Source organism: Littorina saxatilis, linkage group LG12, assembly GCF_037325665.1.
Source record: "Littorina saxatilis isolate snail1 linkage group LG12, US_GU_Lsax_2.0, whole genome shotgun sequence".
NCBI classification, from domain to species: domain Eukaryota; kingdom Metazoa; phylum Mollusca; class Gastropoda; order Littorinimorpha; family Littorinidae; genus Littorina; species Littorina saxatilis.
Genome location: NC_090256.1, coordinates 68259124 through 68282564, shown reverse-complemented (window position 1 = coordinate 68282564; position 23441 = coordinate 68259124). Strand labels below are relative to the sequence as shown.

General features: G+C 41.4%; 2 long non-coding RNA genes across 3 annotated transcripts in view; one reads left to right on the top strand and one right to left on the bottom strand.

Moving 5' to 3' along the window:
* The window catches only part of LOC138982639 (uncharacterized), a 186178-nt gene that overhangs the window by 3235 nt on the left and 159502 nt on the right, over nt 1–23441 (bottom strand). The window lies entirely within an intron of this gene.
* LOC138982631 (uncharacterized) lies at nt 3967–10076 on the top strand. Of its 2 annotated transcripts, XR_011460908.1 has the most exons (5): nt 3967–4092; nt 5697–5918; nt 6452–6600; nt 6784–6914; nt 7967–10076. It is a non-coding gene; the product is annotated as an uncharacterized lncRNA (long non-coding RNA). The 2 variants fall into 2 exon arrangements; XR_011460907.1 differs by lacking the exon at nt 6784–6914.

The following is a 23441-nucleotide window of genomic DNA, read 5'->3' as shown; positions in this document are numbered from 1 at the left end:
AAGTCATTAATTAATTTTTAAGCCACCAAGCTGAAATGCAATACCGAACCCCGGGCTTTGTCGAAGAGTACCTGACCAAAATTTCAACCAATTTGGTTGAAAAATGAGGGCGTGACAGTGCCGCCTCAACTTTTCACGAAAAGCCGGATATGACGTCATAAAAGACATTTATCAAAAAAATGAAAAAAACCGTATGGGGATTTCATACCCAGGAACTCTCACGTCAAATTCATAAAGATCGGTCCAGTAGTTTAGTCTGAATCGCTCTACACACACACACGCACACACACACACACGCACGCACATACACCACGACCCTCGTTTCGATTCCCCCTCGATGTTAAAATATTTAGTCAAAACTTGACTAAATATAAAAACAACCAAACGCAAATGTACTACTACTTCTACGACTCGTTTGAATGTAAAACAGAAATGTAACACTGTCTGTGACAATGACGGTTCTACGACTCGTTTGAATGACGGTATAGATCAAACCTTAACCCACAACTACGAAAATTTGTGTCAGACTTTTTTGAACAGGAAAATATGCCTCTGTTCAACAGTAACCAACACATGGAAGATGTTTTTGAAACTTACAGAAATGTAACACTAGCCTATCTGTGACAATGTTGCTTTTGAATTGAACCCACATTTGTTGAACAGGAGAGAATGTTCCTGTTCAACAGTGCCCAAAACACTGAATCTGACGTTTTTGAATCTTTTCTGTCATCTAACTGAATCTGACGTTTTTGAATCTTTTCTGTCATCTAACCCAATTGCTCATGACTTCATCGATCTTGAACATGCCTACTTTTCAAAGAAAGACAGACAAAGCGAAATCTGCATGTTAGCCATCTGCCTGAAATGGTCAATGCACTTTTGTAAAATTGTCACAGCTGTTATATGCACTTTTGTGAAATGGTCAGTGCTGTTGTGCACTTATGCAAAACTTGGTGCTGTGCTGTTAACATTTGAACAAAATGCATTTTTTTCAAATGTTTAGTGCAACTTGCTACTATATAATCGCTGTATGCGCTTTGTGGTAATAATGCACTTTTGTCAAAAGTTTGCGCTAAATGTTGGCACTATGCATCATTGTTGGAGCACCCTCCTGTAGTAGATGCACCATGCATAAAAATGTACTGTGAAATGTTTCGTGTAAATTATTGTCACAATAATGTTTTGTGCGCCCCCATGTATGTGTTCTGTGCTAATAATGCACGGTTGTGAAATGTCCGTACACATTTTGTGGCACTATGTAATTGTTAGTGCATCCTCCTGCGGATGCTTCGTGCTAAAATTGCACTTCCATTAAAATATTGTACGCTCATGTCAACTGGTACTATATTTTCAATTGTTTCTCTGTCAATTTCAGATGTTTGTTTCCAATTACTTCAGTATCTCCCTGTTGCAATTCCAGGTGATTCATTATGCATGTGCCAATCAGTTTGAGGTGTTTAATTCTGATTCCTGTATTTACAGTGTAAAATTAAAACTATTGTTTTCAAACATTCCTATGACACCTGGTAATGGTTCTGTGTTTTTTTGTAATTTGTATTTTGTTTTTCTGCAATAAATATTTGAAATGGATCTGAGACTGACTTACTACTTTTAGCACTCTTTTTCACCACATTCCCACGTACAGATATTGCAATATCAACTCTTCCTTTCTACCTGTTTCAAACAAGCTCTATTTTTTAATTAAAAAGTTTTTTTTTCTTGTGGCTGTTTGATCAATTATGGCAAGCATTGACTGAAATAAACAATTTATATAGGCCTATATCCAGCACAACATGCAATTCATTAACTTTTGACCCTAACCTTTAACACTTCCCAAAATAAATCTTTGGTGGACATTGCATCGACGCTGTTCATTTTGAATGAACATTTTTCTTGTTAGATCAGTGGTCTATGCCGGCGCATAGTTGTGTATTGACTGGATCAATCGCCAACTCGCTGCGCTCGCGGTAAGTGCTGACAACCGGAAGAAAGCTGCATTCCGAAAAAAGTCACTTCCGTTTCGCCATTTTTCGATGATGCCAGAGAAGTGAACCATGATTTCAAGATGCCCGGTGCAAATTGTTGTATGCCTGGATGCAGCGTGAGCTCACTAAGATCTTCAACGCTTATAACTTTCCATGGTATACCAAACGGAAAAGCGGATGCCGAATGGAGAGCTGCTCTTCCACAAAATCAACCGTGCTGACAAGCTTTTCAACCCGAAGAATGCGAGGATATATGTTCCCGACATTTCAAAGAAACATGCTTCAAATACGGTACGTAAAAAAACTAGTAATATAGCGAAAATAAGCTTTCATCTGATTGTCTGTGCTGTGTTGTTTTGCTTGTAATGCTTCAAGTGACGAAGCTCTAGTAGTATCAATCAATCAGTATGAAGCTTAGTACTTGTAGTAACTAGTACTTTTACAGCTCGCAGACAAAAAATAACACAATCGTATTCTGAATCATACATTGACAAAGGCGTAATTCTGAGCTATAATTATTAGGTAATGGGGAAAAACCACTCTTTGTTCTTGTGATAATGTGTTTTTGAATATATTCTAGTAAACTTCTGGGTTAGAACTTAGATTTCTTTTGTTGTTTTACTCGGTCACTGAGTCAGTCTTGTTCATTCTTGACAGATTTGCAGTAGTGTGTTTTACTAATTCTTGTTTCTATTTCAATAGATCTAAATGTATAGGTCTGTTTAGTTAATTTAACTTATAATTTCGACTCAGCATTTTGAACATTTTCTTTGCATGTTTTTTTGCTGGGCCTACAGGCAAGCGAGCACTCATTCCAGGAAGTCTGCCAACCAACCATGTGCTACAGAAGTCAGTAGAAATGTTAGGCGCGTTTGATCGATCTGCGCGATCGCGCTGCGCGTTTGGTGGATCGATCAAACGCGCACACATCGATCGATGTGTGCGCGTTTGATCGATACAAAGAATACAAGAATCGTTAAAACGCGCAGCTCTTATATACTTGCGCATTTGGACGATCCGTCTCACAAATCACCATCGTACTACGCACACACACGTCTGCTGGCAATGACCGGAAGTTATGACCGGAAGTAGGTCTTTCTCTTTCTCTCTCTCTCTCTGTCGATGAACCCATATACTTCAGCTACTGTCAGTATGTTTGTCCCTGTCCCTGTATCTCTTTCTCTCTCTTCCTTGGCCCGCGTGCGTCTCTCTCTCTCTCTCTCTCTCTCTCTTTCTGTCTCTCTCTCTCTCATTTAGGCAGTCATCGTGCGCACTTGGTCTTGTGCTTGCCGTGTACACACGGGGGTGTTCGGACACCGAGGCGCGAGTCTGCACACAAAGTTGACTCGGAGAAATAAATCTCTCGCCGAACGTGGAGACGAACTCACGCTGACAGCGACCAACTGGATACAAATCCAGCGCGCTACCGACTGACTGAGCTACATCCCCGCCCGTGTGTGTGTGTTTGTGTGTGTAAGGTTGTGCATGTGTGTGTATGTGCGCGGGTGTGTATGTGTATGTGTCTGGGTGTATGTAAGTGCATGTGTGCAGTGTGTGTGTGTGTGTGTGTGTGTGTGTGTGTGTGTGTGTGTGTGTGTTTGTCTCTTAGGTGGTTCACAATCGTATTGAACTTTTCGCTTGACATCAAGATTGATTTGGGACACATGGCTGATGCATGTATCTGCCTCCACTTGCCGCAGTGTGTGCCTAAACCTCTCCATCATGTATGAGTTAAACGAATGAAGAGAGACTGAAGCAATAAAACTAACTTGCCTATGTGAATAGAGCTCAGCAGTAATCAAAAAAAAAAGAAAAAATAGCTGAATTGTAATCAAAAACGTTGTCGGGGTATATTTCGGACATTCCTGTATTTGAAACTTTTCACTTCCGGCGTGCGACGTTTGTGTGTGGTAGGGACTTACTTTGTGACAGATCGTCCAAATGCGCAAGTATAAGAGCTGCGCGTTTTAACGATTCTTGTATTAAACGCGCACACATCGATCGATGTGTGCGCGTTTGATCGATCCACCAAACGCGCAGCGCGATCGCGCAGATCGATCAAACGCGCCTAACAGAAACACCAAAGACTCCAGCCAGGAAACCCCCAGTGAGTAAAAATTGCTGTTATTTGCCCAGTATAGTATGCTATTAGTGATACTGATAGTGATAATATGCTACTTGTAACTCTTTTGTGAGTACCGGTACATGTATACTGGGTGTTTTCTCAGTTTCTGTCCGCTGTCAGTGTGAGATTTATAGTTATATATTATAACCTGTTTTTCTAGTTTCATGGTTTAGCCACGACTCACTTTGAATGAGGGTCATCTGCCAGGCATTTAGCTGATTATCTGATAAGTGATATTTTTTAATTTGCTATTTATAAATTACAGTTACAGTAAACTAACACTGTCGCACAAAGTATGTGACTTTTAAAAAAAGATTTGTTTGAAATCATGTGAGCTCTGTCCACTAGATGATGGAGAAGGGAATTTTTCCAGTTGAGTCTGCAACATGGATTTTTTCTCTCTCGGATAACAAATAGTACAGTATGGTAGGAAAAATTTAGGGTTGGTGTGGCGATAACTTCTTCTTCTGCGTTCGTGGGCTGAAACTCCCATGTACACTCGTGTTTTTACGTGTATGACCGTTTTTACCCCGCCATTTAGGCAGCCACACGCCGCTTTCGGAGGAAGCATGGTGGGTATTTTCGTGTTTCCATAACCCACCGAACTCTGACATGGATTACAGGATCTTTTCCGTGCGCACTTGGTCTTGTGGTTGCGTGTACAGTAGTACCTGCCATATCCGGTCACCCATTAGTCATTGCAAAGGTGACCGCAAATATCAGGTGGCCGTTCATTACAGGCCCCCTCCTCCTCCAAAAAAAACCCCAAAACACGATCAAGTTTTCATGAAGAAAAGAAAGCGATCATCCACGAGCCGCCGATTCATTGTCTCTGTTAGTTTTGCTTTCGTTTATACATCTTAATTATTTGCGTGTTTAACTCGATCGTCCTGGCTAAGCTATTGTTTCGTATGTTTCTATGTGTGTTGTTTGGATTATTATATATGTATTTGAGTGTCAGATAAACAAGTGTTTCAAACTCACATCAGCTGTGATCGATCCGGAAGTGACTGCCGTAAATGTACATGTATGCGCATGTCTGTATTTACAGTTTGCGCATGCGTAAGTATTCACGTCGTCTGCTCGTGCTGTGCCGTCTGTGCACACAACACACACACACACACACACACACACACCACAGGCGCTCACCCGCGAAAGTGACAAGTGGCCGTTAAGTGGCCGCTCCTGTCGAGTAAGAGGGGCACCTTAGGGCAAAAATCAGTGACCGTTGACCGCGTCAGACAGGTTAACGGCCATTAAGAGTCAATTATAGAAGGAAAACTCATTAGTCATGGGAAAGCTGGCCGCTCCGGGTAGGTTCACGCCCACGAAAGGGCCGGAAATGGAAGGGACTACTGTACACACGAAGGGGGATAAGTCACTAGCAGGTCTGCACACAAGTTGACCTGGGAGATCGGAAAAATCTCCACTCTTAACCCACCAGGCGGCCGCGGCCGGGATTCGAACCCTCGACCTTCCGATTACGAGGCCGACGTCTTACCACCCCGCCACAGCGCCCGTCGTGTGGCGATAACAATAAAGATATGTCATAGTGACTTGACTAATTGATTTGAATTCTGCTGCAGGTCAGTCGCCCCCCACCTCCTGGTTGCCTACTACAACTTCGAGGAAATACGACAGGACACCCTTCAGCTTGCTGCACCATGGTGTCTCTTGGAGAACAGCAAGGAACAGATACAGGGAATAACCGAAGCCAGCCAAGTGAAACTGTTGTCCTCTACGTTATGATTACGTACTCCAGCAGACATCAACTTGTGGTCGACGTGCGTGGGTTTTGCTCAAAATACGTAAGTATTCGTCAGTGTTTGGCTTCTCGAATTAAGTTTCAACTTAATCTCTGTCTCGAACCACAGGCGGAAGGTATCGTTCACTGGACCACTACTTACATAGAAAGACTATACTGAACGAATCGTCGGTAAGCTTACCACACTGTCATACTGTCATACTCATAGTGATATCACTGATACATTTGTACAGGTAAACATGGCTGTTTGCTGAAAAAATCGTTGTGAAAAATTGTAATGTCTCTGAAGTTTGATTCAGTCCGTCATTCATTTTGATGGGAAGTCAACCCTTGGTGAGGCTAATACTAATATTGTTTTGATCTGTATTCTGCCAGTGCCATTGCCAACTGCCATGGTTGTTCTTGTGGAGTTCTAGAACAAGCTCTGGTTTGAATGACCAGCTAAAATTAATGCTAATAGTAAATAAGTACATTATTTTTGCATTAGCGGGGTATACAAAATATTTTATTAAAAAAATACCGCATGGTTTTGCTTGATCAAATCATTTATCAGCTAACAATATGCTTTTATTTCAGTTGGACCTGACTTGAGCATGGTTCCGTTGTCTCCGCAACAACAGCTTGATTGAGATACAGGCATGTCCAGTTTTCAGCAAGTGCAGGCTGAGTGTGAAGATCTGATTGCTGATCTAGACACAACATAAGCTGCTTGACACTATTCCAAGGTAAGCGAGAAGCTTTGAAAATAGTTACTTTAATTCAGTAATGCGTAATTATGTATGCAATACTCCTGCTGGTGAGTTCACTACAAACAGGTACTACATTAGAACTAGAAGAATAGGTTCCACAAGAACATTTCTGACTGTTGATGCCACTAAAACTCTCGTTACATCCTGCATTCTGTGTAGATTAGATTACAGCAAATCCCTTCTCCTAGGCTGCCCTGACTCCACTCTCCAACCCTTGCAAAAAGTACAACACTCTGCAGCACTCCTCTCATGAAAGAACTTCACTGGCTTCCTGTGTCTCAACGTATTAGGTATAAAGCTGCCTGCTTCTGCTACAAGATCATCTCTCATTCTCTGAATCGGCACCTGCCTATCTTTCGTAACTGGTCTCCCTCTACACTCCCTCTCGCACCCTTCATTCTTCTGCTGATGCTCGACTTCTCCGTCAAGGTTGCTTTAAACGCAAGGCTCATGGCTTCCGCACGTTTTCATATCATGGCCCTCAGTTATGGAATTCACTCCCCTTTCTATTACGTCACTCTCCATACATGATTTCATCTTTTAAGTCCAATTTGAAAACTCACTTGTTCCAACAACATTACGGATAGTTCCTTAGGCCAAACAAAAAAATAGTCTGTTTACGGTAACATCGGCCCAAAAAATAGGGTCGGTAGGTCGGGATTTTTTTTTTCTCCAAAAAACATCAAATTATTTTGCCAAAAAACATTGACAAACTTTGTTTTAAAATTTTGATTTTTTTTCTTTTTTTCCCAAATGCCAAAAAAAAGTCTAGGGTCGCGCAAAAAAATAGGGTCGGTCGGGATACCGTAAACAGACTTCTTTTTTTTTTGGCCTTGGCATAGAGTCTGGGGATGTGAGATGTGCATGATGTGTTGTTTGAATCTGACAGTGATTGTATGAATTTTTTATACACGTATTGTTGTCACGCGCTTTGAACTTCTGATAAGGCGCTTTATAAATGCCCGTTATTATTATTATAAGTAGATACACACTTGTAAACTTATGTTAGTTTTCACACGTGAGCATGAAGTGCCTTTATGAGGAATGTATAGTGGCTTGCAATATTGAATTTGAGGGATGTTTGCAGTTATATAATATATTAGCACAGCTCAGTTTTCTACAGGGTTCCGTGAGAACAGTGAAATTCTCCTTTGAGGACTGAAAAATATCTTGGATAATTGGTCTTAATTGGGGGTGGGGGGTGGGGGGGAGATTTAAAACATAAGTACATTCACATGTGTTTTTCATTTTCACTGTGTAAAGGTGGGGAGGTCCTTCTCTACTTGTTTCTTTGTTTTCCCATTGACATATATTTTTGTTCTTGTCTATATTTTTTACATAGGTGCTGTCCTCATCCCCAGCCGACTGTTTCCGCTGAAGCCGTGAAGGATGCTTCTTCATGTAGGCGTGGACATCTTTTTCGTCGCCGTGCAAGGCTTCCAGTTCCAGTACCATATAATTTTGTGAATACTCTGGGGACCTGTCATCAACTTTGGAAGGACGCTTTATTTTAACACTTTGTACCCCATCTATGTTGACCAAGATTTTTTAAGCCGAGACCAGCTGTGCTGCAGCAGGTCACTCAGAATTGTAGAAACTGTATCAACAGGCTAGAATCCTGGCGTTAGATCAACGTTACAGGAAGCGACTGAAGCTAACAGTCTAAGCAGGATGCGGATATGTGCCGAATGATAACAGATGCAATGTACATAGTGACTGTGTGTACCTGGGAGACAAGGAGTTAAGACCACATCTGAACTGAGGATTTAGTCTCTCCATAATCAAACGCTGAAGAAGATTTCAGAATGAACTTTGTTAGATAAATTATGGTTGTTATGATCGTCACATTTTAGGTCCCCCCCTTCCCCCCTTTTCAAACTTCCCCGCTTTTCAGACCTTACATTTTTGGATTTTCTGTTCACAACCTGTTGTACATTTACCTACATATTAAGCAGATTTCCTCCTTTTTAAGACCAGCTTATTTTTTTATTCTTGGAGGCCTGAAAAGGGGGTTTGGAAGGACACTGTATTTGTTTGTTCGAAATTCAGAATTCAAATAATTCTTCATCAACGAGTTATTACTGCCTCACCATAGCAGTTAGGCCAGTCTTACTAACTCTTACTTTTATTAATGTGCCGTGATGCAAAGACGTTGAGCAGTTTTCAGATGTTTATGAATCTAGGGCTTTCAAAATTTACTGACATACAATACAATAACTTCATTAATCTCTAAAAGAGAAATTGCATTGCTGAGCTTTTGTGTCCGTAATAATAACATACATAAAACATTCAAAAATAAACATTTGTTCTTTGTCATTCATACATTCTTGTGTTCTTATACATTTCTTCATGTTGGACTCCATGACTCCATGACATCCAAACATGAAGTTCAGTTACCCCTTTTTGAGTCACTTGAGAAAAAGTGACTCTATGTAATCGGTCAGTGTTAGTCTGTCCGGCCGTCCGGCCGGCCGGCCGTCCGGCCGTCCGTAGACACCACCTTAACGTTGGACTTTTCTCGGAAACTATCAAAGCGATCGGGCTCATATTTTGTTTAGTCGTGACCTCCAATGACCTCTACACTTTAACGATGGTTTCGTTGACCTTTGACCTTTTTCAAGGTCACAGGTCAGCGTCAAAGGAAAAATTAGACATTTTATATCTTTGACAAAGTTCATCGGATGTGATTGAAACTTTGTAGGATTATTCTTTACATCAAAGTATTTACATCTGTAGCCTTTTACGAACGTTATCAGAAAAACAAGGGAGATAACTAGCCTTTTCTGTTCGGCAACACACAACTTAACGTTGGGCTTTTCTCGGAAACTATAAAAGTGACCGGGCTCAAATTTTATGTGAACGTGACTCCCAGTGACCTCTACACTTTGACGTCTGCTTTGGTGACCTTTGACCTTTTTCAAGGTCACAGGTATGTCTTGAAGGAAAAAAATTGAAATATCATATCTCTGAAACTATTCATCGGATTTGATTCAGTTGCTCGATCCATGCAATCTCATTCTTCAGGTATGCATTGTGTTGTGAATAGCAATTTCTTCCTGTCCATCTGATGCCTCATATAATATTCAGAACTGCGAAAGTGACCCGATCGAGCGTTTGCTCTTCTTGTTAACTTTGAAGGTCACATTGTGGGCGAATTTTTAGCAAAAAGTTGGAACATGGTATGACTGTTCTTACTCACAAGGGAAGTGATTTTGTTATTTACTGATTTTCATTTTGTGTGGCCTTCTTTCACCCATTTAATCATTCATAAATGTTCATACCCAAGGGAAGTAATTCACATATCTATGGCCAATGTTTTCACAGGGCATCTATAGTGTGGATGAACACTGTCTCCACTCAAAATAGTCCTTTGCTATTGTACATTGTGAATCAGCATTTTTGTTTTTTTCCTGTTTGAATAAAGTGCAATCATTTTACAACCAAAGTGTTAATGTTAAAGATGTTTACATAATGTGTGAAGGATGATGCATTTGAAAACTAATATTGTTAAATGTAAATTGACCTGTGACAAGTCAGCATAGTGCAATATCCAAGCATGAAACCCGCACACAATTCCCAAACAACATGCTTTCTTTTCCACAAAATTCCATCCAGTGGAAAACAATTATGTGAACGTCATAACATGGTGTTTTTTTACATTAATAATCAAGCCTTACACCAACTAAAATGGTGTTAATAGGCATTTGAGCAAGCTTTAACACCAACATAACATGGAGTTAATAGGCATTTGAGCAAGCTTTAACACCAATATAACATGGGGTTTTGCATGTTATACCAGCAATAACATGATGTTAATCACATTACAAGCAAGCTGTAACACCACCAAAACAAGCAGTTTTGCAAGTTAAGTCTACGATAACATGATGTTAATCACATTACAAGCAAGCTGTAACACCACCAAAACAAGCAGTTTTGCAAGTTAAGTCTACGATAACATGATGTTAATCACATTACAAGCAAGCTGTAACACCACCAAAACAAGCAGTTTTGCAAGTTAAGTCTACGATAACATGATGTTACTTGGCGTTAAACCAAAGCTTTAATGCCATCAAAACTTGGAATTTTTGCATGTTACAGACATGCTGTAACATGGTTTAACATGATGTTTTGACCGTCGCAAAACGCGCTGAAATTCCAGGCAATTTCGCTGCGATAACTTCAACAAAATCCAATCAAAATCTGGCGTTGTCGTGAACACCAAAATGTGATAAACCCATTGAAACTTGAAGTTTTGTTGGGATTTTGAGTAGTTTTGTAAGATACAAAACGCCACTTTTCGCCCAGTGTTTATCCCATGCCTACAATTATCACTAAATATAGTCGTCCAGACAAAACAATGCTGTTCACATGCCTGATATTCAACGGACTTTTGTGAGCGAAAATTTTTGGCAAGGCAAAACCGGCGATTACTATGTAAACGTTCTGCCGAGGTTTCAACCGACTGTTAGCCGACTCAAACCCCGAGTTTAGCACGGTGCAACTTTGTACCCGATTTTGGAGCGATTTAGCTGGAAGCCATACCCAGCTGATTTTATCGCGCTCTTCCACTTGCTCGCTTGTACATCTAGACGAGAGAAGCCAGCTAAAAATCGGCGTGTTGTTTCAACTGTTCAAACGCCGAAAACTTTCAAGCGATTTTGTACTAACGAACACTCCTTTCGATGTCTGTCGAAAGTCTGTCGAAAGTCGTCCATGTCAACAGAACTAACAGGAGCGGACTTGAAAAAGACCCGAGTATGGACGAAATTCTGAGACAAGGGCGTGCAACAGATTACGTCACGTGAATGTCCATTTGGGGGTGGTATTCTAAAGTGCTTGGTTACGAGAGTTATCAATCAATCAATGAGTCTTATATCGCGCATATTCCGTGGGTACAGTTCTAGGCGCTCTGCAGTGATGCCGTGTGAGATGAAATTTTATACGGACAGTAGATTGCAGCCATTTCGGCGCATATTTACCTTTCACGGCCTATTATTCCAAGTCACACGGGTATAGGTAGACAATTATTAACTGTGCCTAAGCAATTTTGCCAGGAAAGACCCTTTTGTCAATCGTGGGATCTTTAACGTGCACACCCAATGTAGTGTACACGGGGGGAGGTTCGGACACCGAAGAGAGTCTGCACACAAAGTTGACTCTGTGAAATAAATTTCCGCCGAACCTGGGATCGAACTCACGCTGACAGCGGCCAACTGAATACAAATCCAGCGCGCTACCAACTGAGCTATATCCCCGCTTCGTTATGCTTCGTGTGTCTTTATTCCTGTACCAATTTCTCCTGTATGTACCGTTGTCTTTTTCTAAGAACATGACTCCGCTTGATTTTGTAATGTATCTATTTAAGTCAACAAACCATCTGAACATCGACACTGCAGAAGAGGAATTGATTTTGTTTCTGAATTTCTTAGCTGAATGACTTTGCCTTATGTCAATTTACGAGATTGATTCAGCATCATTTTTTTTCTCTGCATAGGAAACAGTCAGGCTGTTCATTTTTTGGGTTGTGCCCATGTTGAACAAGGATCCTAAAAATGTTCTAAATTTAGCTCGAAGTTGACTTTGCAAAGACTCCGCTAAGTCTTTTTGCAGAAAATTCATTGTCAAAGCTTCGTGCAGCGAATTTCGTAAAGCCTGGTATTCATTAGGCGAAATTGTCTTAGCAAAGTCAACTTCATGAATCTCGCTGCATCAAGCTTGACACTAAATGTTTGGTAAACAGACTGCGAAATCTCCGCAAACTCAACTTCGGGCTATCCCGGCCGGGTCATACCTAAGACTTTAAAATTGGCAATCTAGTGGCTGCTCCGCCTTGCGTCTGGCACTATGGGGTTAGTGCTAGGACTGGTTGGTCCGGTGTCAGAATAATGTGACTGGGTGAGACATGAAGCCTGTGCTGCGACTTCTGTCTTGTGTGTGGCGCACGTTATATGTCAAAGCAGCACCGCCCTGATATGGCCCTTCGTGGTCGGCTGGGCGTTAAGCAAACAAACAAACAAACAAACAAACAAACAAACAAACTTCGGGCTTAATTAAGGAAAACCTTCAAATAGACTTCGCAAAGCCGACTTCACCCAATGAATATCTGGCTTTAACCCATGTAAAATCCTAAACAGAATCTACGACGGCGTACACCACCCTTTCCACGGGAAGCAATGTATCTTTAAGCGAACATGTCCACAAACCAGACATCCTACATGCCTCCCTGGCGGGCAAGGGGGACTGACTGACTGCCCCCGGCCCGGGCCGTTGGCCGCTTCGGCCGGAGGGGCGCTGGGCGATATATTTATATGTACATCTGAACCCTTTCCTGGTCTTGGGATGTATGGAGTCTGGGGGGGGGGGGGGGGGATTGCTCCCCTAGAACCGGAGAAGGCTACGACCGGGAATAGATTGACATTGTTCGTCGTCTCCTCCCCGGACCTTGCGCGTAGACTTTTGCCGATGACTCATACTCTGCCGTCTTCTTAGCTCAGCGATCGATAAAGTGGAAAAGAAAAAAAAAAGGGGGGGGGGGGGGTGAGAGGTGGAGTGGAATAGGGGTTATATGGGGAGGCAGGGCAGACAGGGATTTCATTTTTCTGTTCTCATATCTATGCGGGGCACTTTGGAAAGATTCGTTGGAATGACGACGTTTTTGAGGGGATGAGGTCTGGGACGTTGCTGGAACGGGACATACGGTGGATTGAGACGAAGAACCAGGAGGGGTGGGTGGGGTGGTGGGGGGGGGGGGGGTGGTTGGCTGTAGTGAACAGGGTAAGGACGGGAGTAGCGGAGGTGGTCGGGTAAAACGCTTTTTTTTTACCTCCTTTTCTCCTGCACGACCTCCTCCTCCTCCTCCTCCTCCTCCTCCCCCTCCCCTCCTCATCCTCCTCCCCCTCCTTTTACCTGTATCGTAGTACACCGGAATAACCGGACTGAATTGACCGAAAAATAAATAAAATAAATAAATACGAGAATAATTTATATCGCTCACATATCTCACCACAAGGCGACTCAAGGCGCACAGTACGAAAATTAATATGAGTGAGCCCTGAAATGCAGCCGCTCGGCGCAGAAGGGACAGCACTCTATATTTCGGGGGAAGCATGCTGGGTATTTTCGTGTTTCTATAACCCACCGAACTCTGACATGGATTACAGGATCTTTTTTACGCGCGCACTTGGTCTTGTGCTTGCGTGTACACACGAAGGGGGTTAAGTCACTAGCAGGTCTGCACATAAGTTGACCTGGGAGATCAGAAAAATCTCCACTTTTAACCCACCAGGCGGCAGCGACCGGGATTCGAACACACGACCTTCCGATTAGGGGCTCCGCTCACCTATGTAACTTCAGCAGGACCGACGACGCACTGCCGATTATCCCAGCCCGCTACACGTTGCATAAAAGAAAAACAGGCCAAGTACTCGACATAATCCATATCGCGGCATAAAGAATAGGCAGTGCGTCGTCTGTGCCGCTGAAACTGCGCAGGTATATTCTGCCCATTAGGAGGCCGGCGTCTTACCACCACGCCACTGCGCCCGAAGATTGAATAGACGGCATTGTACATGAAGTAATCTGAAGGTTCAGAAAACAGACGACTAAGAAGAAGGCGTTTGATTGTTGCTGCGGTGGCATCGCTGTAACATTCAGTCATGTACCAGTAATACTCCCCTTCAAAACATACCGATATGAAATCATCGATTTTTTTCATTCGCATTTTTAATAGGGAAATTATATTTTAAAGAGTAATCGATGACTCTTGTAATACGTAATCATTAAAAATGATCCTATCTGTTAAGCTTCTAGCAGTAGTACTGGTAGTAGAAGCAGTAGTAGTAGCAGCAGAACCAGCAGCAGTAGTATATAGTAGTACGTAGTAGTGGCAGCTAGTAGTAGCAGTAGTCAATAGTGCATACGTGCACTTACAGAAGTGTACACGTAGTACTTGCAGTACGTAGTAGTAGCTAGTACATTTAATAACCCATTCCTTTCCTCTTAGGCCCCCCCAAAAAGTCTGTTTACGGTAACATAGGCCAAAAAAAATAGTGTCGGTAGTTCGGGATTTTTTTTCCCCCCAAAAAAACACATAAGCTATTTTGCCAAAAAACAAAGACTTTTTTTCTTTTTTTTATTATTATTTTTTTCCCCATATGCCAAAAAAAGTCTAGGGTCGCCCGAAAAAATAGGGTCGGTCGGGATACCGTAAACAGACTATTTTTTGTTTGTTTTGGCCTTATCAACGGTACACTGGACCTTATATTCATCCATCACTCAACAGTCCAAGCTGCTGGGTTTCAAGCAGTGACTCTGTTTACAAACGAGTTGGTGTTTTGATTAAACAAAATAAAAAATAAAATAAAATAAAAACACCTCATACCTTGTTCTTTTACATGTAGTGCAAAAAGTGTCAGATGTCAAATAACAGGAAACGCCTGGATAGGTCGGACAGCAATAACCCTTTGGTCAGAAAACGGGTCATTAACGTGTGAAAGGCACAGTGCTCGGCTAATGTAACGCGCTGCACTCGCGCTCACCATTGCCGCTGATTTTTCGAGGTCGTTTTGAAACTTTTGTAAAATAACTTTTCTGCATGACTGTATTTAACTGATGGAAAAATATTGTACAGCTAGAAAACAGGTCGTTAGCGTGCGAAAGGCACAGTGCCCGGCGAAAGTAACGCGCTGCACTCGCGCACACCATTGCCAGTGATTTTTGTTGTAAAATAACTTTTCTGCATGACTTTAACTGATTGAAAAATATGCATTTTTACGATTCTGGTAGCAGTTTAAACTTGCACCTTTGCTTGCAATCGCAACTCACTTCATCCCAACGCATATATAACGCAATTGATGAAACACAATTACACGTACAACACGTACACTCATTGTACAGCTAGTAAACCATCCTGCACGAATTTAGTTTCCTTTTTGGAGATTTTACCATAGTTGGACAACTTTGAATAAATCAATCGCGAGGTTGTGCGAGTGGTTGTGTTCTGTACAGTGGGACACATTGGAAGTGAACACACATGTGCCCACACGTTGTGAGGTTGCTGTGATTGAAGCCTGTCTTTAAGGCCCAAAAAAAAAATAGGTCTGTTTACGGTAACCCGACCGACCCTATTTTTTTCGCGCGACCCTAGACTTTTTTGGGGCATTTGGGGGAAAAAAAATTTTTAAAAAAATTAAAAAAATAAAATCTTGGTTTTTTTTCAAAATAACGTAAAAATATGGTTTTTTGGAAAAGAAAAAAAAATAAATAAAAAAATCCCGACCTACCGACCCTATTTTTTTGGCCTATGTTACCGTAAACAGACCTATTTTTTGGGGGGCCTAATAACTGGGCGAAGTCGACTTAGCGACGTATACTTCGCGAAGCTGACTGCACAAAGCTTAAGCACTGCGTTTTTGGTTATAAAACTTCGCAAAGTCTTCATAAAGTCGACTTCGGACTCAATAAAGGACAACCTTTAAGCACTTGCGAATTCGCATTTTTTTTCAAAACTTGTATACGTTGTTGTCCTTCTTTGTAAACTGAAATAATTCCGATAATTAAAAAAAAAAAAAAATGAACGGAAAGATGCATTAATTGTGATGCACTCTACCACCCTTGCCAGTCGCACCTGCACTGTCGAACTGGCTTCCCACCGCTTCTCATTCAGTGAAGTACATAGTAAGTAGTGCTATGTTGGTTTTGTTTTTTGCTCTGTCGCACATGACCTTGCAGCTGTCTGCACGCCCTTTGTACTGTTATGAACTAGGGGGATGGGGGATACTTGTTGAAACAATACTGCTTGTTTTTGACAGCTGGGGGATCCGGCCTCAACCCCAACCGACATGGATGGTAACGTGCTGTTGAAATACCCGAATTTCAACCGACTAGATGGACATTGTCGATGCTAAACTGAAAAGATGTTGACCAAGTGAACAGTCCTCCTTTTTGCAACCGACTTTTATCCCATTTCCATCCGACTTGAAACATCAGAAATCTGATGAAAGTCGGTAGAAAATAGACGGTGTGAACAACGTCTAATGCGCTGCACAGCGTCATTATTGCAAAAGATCAAAAGTAGTATGATCTCTTGGGACGATTGTCAAAAAAAAAGCAAAACTAATTACTGTATCTTGGGTCTATTTGAAAATGAGCGAATTTAATCATGATCTCTCGGATCGATTTCAAAAACAGCAGAACTAATTACAGTATATTGAGTCGATCCGCAAATGAGTAAATTAATTATGATCTCTTAGATCGATTTGCAATCGAGCGGAGATGGATCTTTAAAACAACATCCACAAGCGACGACAAAATATATGAAAATAGTTGACGGATTACAGATGTCACAGCTTTGCGCACACGGAAGCGAGCTGAAAACATCGGTCGCGTTAATGTTTGAGTCAGAGCATGGTAATCATTTATATTATGTCTACATATAAGCCAAGTTCACATCGTGAAAAAAAATGAACACTTGAATCAAGAGGTGCGTAACGTGCGTAACGTCCCCCTCCTACTAACCCAGTAGGAGTACACTTCAATTTGTGACGGAAAATATTCATGGCTGGTCTTGGGCCACGCGTTGAAAACCTGATTACCGGTACGGACGATCGATGAGCTTAATGAGGATCAGGTCCTTCTTCACATCCTCCAAGCGACCTCCTTGTACGGAATTCAGCTTCGGCATAACTTTCGGACATATCGCCGGCTTGAATGACAATTGAAAGGGAGGGGGCGAGGGGGCCGGGAAGGGGGTGGTTTAGCATTAGAAGTCGGGAGTAGAAACTGAATCTAACTCCGTTGATTATACTTTATTTAGAGCACCCCAACGCCCCCATACCACCGATCCCTACCCCCCCCCCCCCCCCACCCCCCCACCCCTCACTCCACCTCCCCTTCTCGAAATGTAAATAAAGCAAGCTTCCTTTTTGTCAACACTTTCAAAGATCCGCCAAGGCTTTTACATCGGATCATAGCATCGATCTTTCCACTTGGTCACATACCAATAATGTACAGCCAATAGTTTCTTCTTCTTAAGGGTGAGACTTTTTCTTAATGAATTACTGGAGAGATTTGGAAGTTCCTCTATTCACGGTCTTTTTAATTAATTAGCATAATAACAGAGAATTGTTGAGTACGTCTTCGCTGGGAACGTGCGTCTTAATTACAATAGAGTACAGGGAATGTCCCTAAAGGGTCAACGTCGCTGCCAAAAGTGTCCCCAAATAAGAGTCTCAGGAAACATTTATTAAATCAAAGCATTTCGGACGGCGGCTGAAATAATCAGTCATTTTAACTGTGAACCCGCCGATGACCGTTGACCGACGACTGACCAACACCATGCTAAAGGTCTTTGCTGGCATGTCATGACAGTCTAATGAACGCTCTCAGACATTGACAAAGCACATGCAATTTGCTTCGAAAGTTCTATTTCCTTAACTTTCCTCGAGGAACAGACCTATGTGTTTTATGTGCTTCTTTTGAATGTCCTTGTAATTCGTATTTCGATGTGTATTTTATAATCGTTGACAGGCAGCTTAGACGTGTCAAAGACAATTTTCCGTTAAAATGTATCCATTTTAATGGACCATAAAGTGTTGTTTTTATCTCTGAAGAGACATGGTGCCGTGCACGCCAATCAGCATCATGTGCTCCGGTGTAACACGAAATGTTTACTCCACGAAAAATTTACCCCGGCGTAAACATTTCGTACGAAATTCTTACTCCGAGTACACCTTTCGTACGGGAAAAGAACTCCCCAAGGTACGAACAAATTACTGCCTCCACGAAATTTTGACTCCCCAATTTTGTTACTTCCAGTAAAAATCTCGTACGCGAAAATGGGATGGGGGCGAAGGGATAATGCCAATATGTGATCTCGTGCAAACAAATGTCGCTCTGGACACCCCTTCCACCACCAAGACTAACAGGGGACAGGGGAGTAAAAGTTGCGTACACCTGGCGTGGGCAATAAATTGCTCGTGTTAGGGTGGAATCATTTATTCGTTATTTATTCGTCAGGGGAGTAACATCTTCGACCGAAATGTTGACTCGAAACACACATGTCGTTGGAAGTAATTGTCTCGTGTTATGGGGTAGTAGTTTTTTCGTAAAGGGAGTAAAATTTTCGTACGACATTTTTACTCCGGAGTAAAAATCTCGTGGGAGTAATTTTCTCGTGTTACACCGGCTGCTCTACTTTCTTCGATCCTATATCGTGGTACATGAAACACTTCTAAAAGTATACACGGTCACCGACACCCATTCTCACTCGGACATAGATAAAGCATCGTTTGCTTTAAAAGTTCAGATTCTCGTGGTATATGGAACAATTCTAGACGGACACGACACAACAGACGTCTAGACTTACTCGGGCATAGACAGAGCATCGTTTGCTTTGAAAGTTCAGATTCTCGTGGTATATGTGACAATTCTAGACGGACACGACACAACAGACATAGAAAAAGCATCGTTCGATTTAGCAGGTCAGAGCCCCGTGATGCAAGGGACATCTCGAACAATTTACGAGGTCTCACTGAGACGCTTTAACTCACTCAGACAATGCAGCGTTTGTTTCGGTTGTCCCACTGATTTCCGTCCATTTCCATTGTCGATGAAAATAATGCAATATTTCGAAGTAGAGCGGTGTGAACTTTCATTTTCTGGTGAAAAAGACGGACACCACATATTGAATTTATGACGACCACCAAAACTGGGCCAAATGGGAGTAGAGTGTCGTGCTTATTTCAGCTGCGTCAGTTTATGCGTTCCTGTGATTGCTTTAATGTTCAGGCTGAACTTCTCACACCACTAAAACGCGGAGTACTTTTTTCTTATAGAGTGTTTAGCCAAGTTTGATTTTAGCATATAGAGCAAAATTGCTCGAACATCCGTACACACACACACACGCCTATCTCTCTCTATCTCTTTATCTCTCTCTCTCTTTTTATCTCTTTATCTCTCTCTCTTTATCTCTCTCTCTCTCTCTCTCTCTCTCTCTCTCTCTCTCTCTCTCTCTCTCTCTCTCTCTCTCTCTCTCTGAGAGGGAGAGCGGGATAAAGAGATGAAAACATCCAACCAGAATAACAGAGGTCCAGATACAATAACAAAGGGATGAAGTTCTGAATTGCGTTGTCAGCGTTCAGTAAAAAGAATCGCTAAAACACCGCCCAAACAACAGTATCAAGAAAACTGTCATTTCCGTGGGAGGTAGCCATTTTGGCCAACTCTTCTACACGCCATTTATATCATATGGATATATACTCAAATATATTAATCGTCAGTGTTTTAAGCAACAGCAGGGAGGGTAAAGCTCTTATGACTCTTTTTTTTAATTTTTTTTTAAAAGATACTCTTATATAAACGGACTGCGTAAAAGGTCAGTCATTCCCAAACCTCCGAGGTCATAAACTGATAAACGAAGCGGTCAACACATTTTGGCCAACTCTTCTACACGACATTCAAATCATTGGACATTGCCATACTCGAATATATCAATCTTCAGTGTCTTAAAGGCTGCCATATTCGTAGCGTTCATTAACTAATTCATATTATTGTTTACAAGTGCCAATAATGTTATAAAACTGTACCTAAGGGGATATAATAACGATTGGCTGTAGCTTTCGAACACAGACAAAATTATTTCAGTATTGCAAAGTGGGCTTGATAGTGTCGAATGTAAACAGAACAGTCTCAAACGCCATCTTTGGTTTACGAAACGTCACTTCGGTCTAAAAATAGCCCAAGTCCTGGAGAACTGTTGCTAAACAATGCAATAAAGAATTAATTATTTCTTGTAATTGGTAAGGGCTTCAAACCTAAAACTTTGCAGGAAGCTTAATTTATACATCCCCGCAACGATGGGAAAAAGCCCTGGAAGTAATTAAACAAATTAAATAGGACTATGTCTGCCTTTAAGCAACAGCAAAAAAGACACTTATGACTCGTTTTACAAAAATATTATTTTTAAATTTTTTTTATATTCAAATATAAACGGACTTCACTGTGTTTTAAGCAACAGCAAAAAAAGCCCTTATGACTCGTTTACAAAAAAATCTATTGTTTTCCTAGATACTCAAATATAAACGGACTGCATTTTAAACAACAGCTATAAATGTCGTTCATTCCCGAACCTTTGTGCCCATAAACTGTTCAACGAAGCGTTTAACGAAAATGGGTTGACTCGATCAAACGTAGGAGTTGACTGAACTGAAATTTAATGACGTTTCACGCTGGATTTCAATGTTACATTTTGTTTGCCTTGTTTCTTCTGTGTAGAAGCGATGTTAAGTTGTCCTTAACGGTTCGTTACCGTAAGCTTTCACGAACAGATCAATATGTCGGCCACTGACCTTTTTTCTCAAACGTTTTAGCTTCTATTTATAGGGTAGAAAATCTCTTTTACTGTTACAACACATTACCCGATTTGAGCGTTTAACGAAGCGAGGCAGGTCCAGTGACACTTGACATTTTCCTCACCTCGTTCGCTGGTAATTCGGTTCTGGAAACATAAAAAAATCAAGGTCGCGTGGGATTTTATAGAAAATAAGGCTTATGATAGAAAACAAAACCACAGCATGAAGGCATGCTATTGTCTGTGGAGTGAAATTCAAGGGTCTACCAAACCCGGTGTAACACGAAATTTTTACTCCACGAAAAATTTACTCCGGAGTAAATATTTCGTACGAAATTCTTACTCGGAGTACACTTTTCGTACGAGAAAACAACTCCCCAAGGCACGAAAAAATTACTCCCTCCACGAAATGTTTACTCCCCATTATTTTTACTTCCAGTAAAAATCTCGTACGCAAAAATGGGATGCGGGCGAAGGGATAAAAGACAATAAGTGATCTTGCGCACCGCCGAATGTCGCGCTACCCTCCTTCCACCCCTTCCACCACCAAGACTAACAGGGGACAAGGGAGTACAAATTTCGTACACCTGGCATGGGAAGTTAAATTGGTCGTGTTGGGGTGAAGTAATTTATTCGTTATTTATTCGTCAGGGGAGTAACATTTTTGAACGAAATGTTTACTCAGAACTCACCTGTCTTGGGGAGTAATTTTCTCGTGCAATGGGGGAGTGCTTTTTTCGTAAAGGGAGTAACTTTTTCGTACAAAATGTTTACTCCGGAGTAAAAATCTCGTGGGAGTAATTTTCTCGTGTTACACCGGCAAAATGCATGAAGCAGCCCATAGACCCCAAAGTGCCTAGCAGCGTAAAGACCCCAAAGTGCCTGGACCCAAATACAGTGTTACCAGAAATAAAAAACAAGTCGCGTAAGGCGAAAATACAACATTTAGTCAAGTAGCTGTCGAACTCACAGAATGAAACTGAACGCAACGCAACGCATCAAGACCGTATACTCGTAGCATCGTCACTCCACCGCCCGTGGCAAAGGCAGTGCCAGTGAAATTGACAAGAAGAGCGGGGTATTCGTTGCGCTGAGAAGGATAGCACGCTTTTCTGTACCTCTCTTCGTTTTAACTTTCTGAGCGTGTTTTTAATCCAAACATATTATATCTATATGTTTTTGGAATCAGGAACCGACAAGGAATAAGATGAAAGTGTTTTTAAATTGATTTCGAAAAAAAAAATTTGATAATAATTCTTATATATTTAATTTTCAGAGCTTGTTGTTAATCCAAATATAACATATTTATATGTTTTTGGAATCAGCAAATGATGGAGAATAAGATGAACGTAAATTTGGATCGTTTTATAAAAATTTTTTTTTTTTTACAATTTTCAGATTTTTAATGACCAAAGTCATTAATTAATTTTTAAGCCACCAAGCTGAAATGCAATACCGAAGTCCGGGCTTCGTCGAAGATTACTTGACCAAAATTTCAACCAATTTGGTTGAAAAATGAGGGCGTGACAGTGCCGCCTCAACTTTCACGAAAAGCCGGATATGACGTCATCAAAGACATTTATCAAAAAAATGAAAAAAACGTGTGAGGATACCATACCCAGGAACTCTCATGTCAAATTTCATAAAGATCGGTCCAGTAGTTTAGTCTGAACCGCTCTACACACACACACACACAGACACACACACATACACCATGACCCTCGTCTCGATTCCCCCCTCTACGTTAAAACATTTAGTCAAAACTTGACTAAATGTAATGAATGAGGTCGCACCTTTCGGAGACATTAAAGGCCCGCTCTGCCTCGTAAAAACAGTTCGCCTCACTGTCTAACATCTATTCAGGCTTTAACATTGGATAAGAACATCCATCCACTTGGTCACATACCAAAATGCAACACCCTGACCGCTTCCATTCAAATCTGAATGCTGTGTTTTGTAGTCATAGCAGACCGTAATATTCTCCAACGTACATTTTGTTGTGTCTGTTATTCGAAGGGTTTTAGCCCTGTATTATGGCACGGAATTTACATGCGTTAGCTAGACTGTAGGTTTGACTTCCTCAATCCAACGGTCTTGATCTGCTTTGACGAATGGGTATGTGTGAAAACTAAATAAATGATGATGACGACCGGAAGTCCGGACTCCTGACAGGAGAGGTGGGCGATGCAAACCGCTCGCTGATTAAACTTCATTACATTTAGTCAAGTTTTGACTAAATGTTTTAACATAGAGGGGGGAATCGAGACGAGGGTCGTGGTGTATGAGGCGTTGTCTCAGACTTTGATTGATAGTTGAAGACGGATGTGGGTGGGCTATACAAATGGTATTACTCTTTGTCGAATTTGTGTATGCCAAATTGATATGAATTGCGGTGGTTTTTTTCATTTGCATTCATCAAACAGACTCCGATAATGGTGGACAAATCAAAGGTTATTTGAGAATAAATACA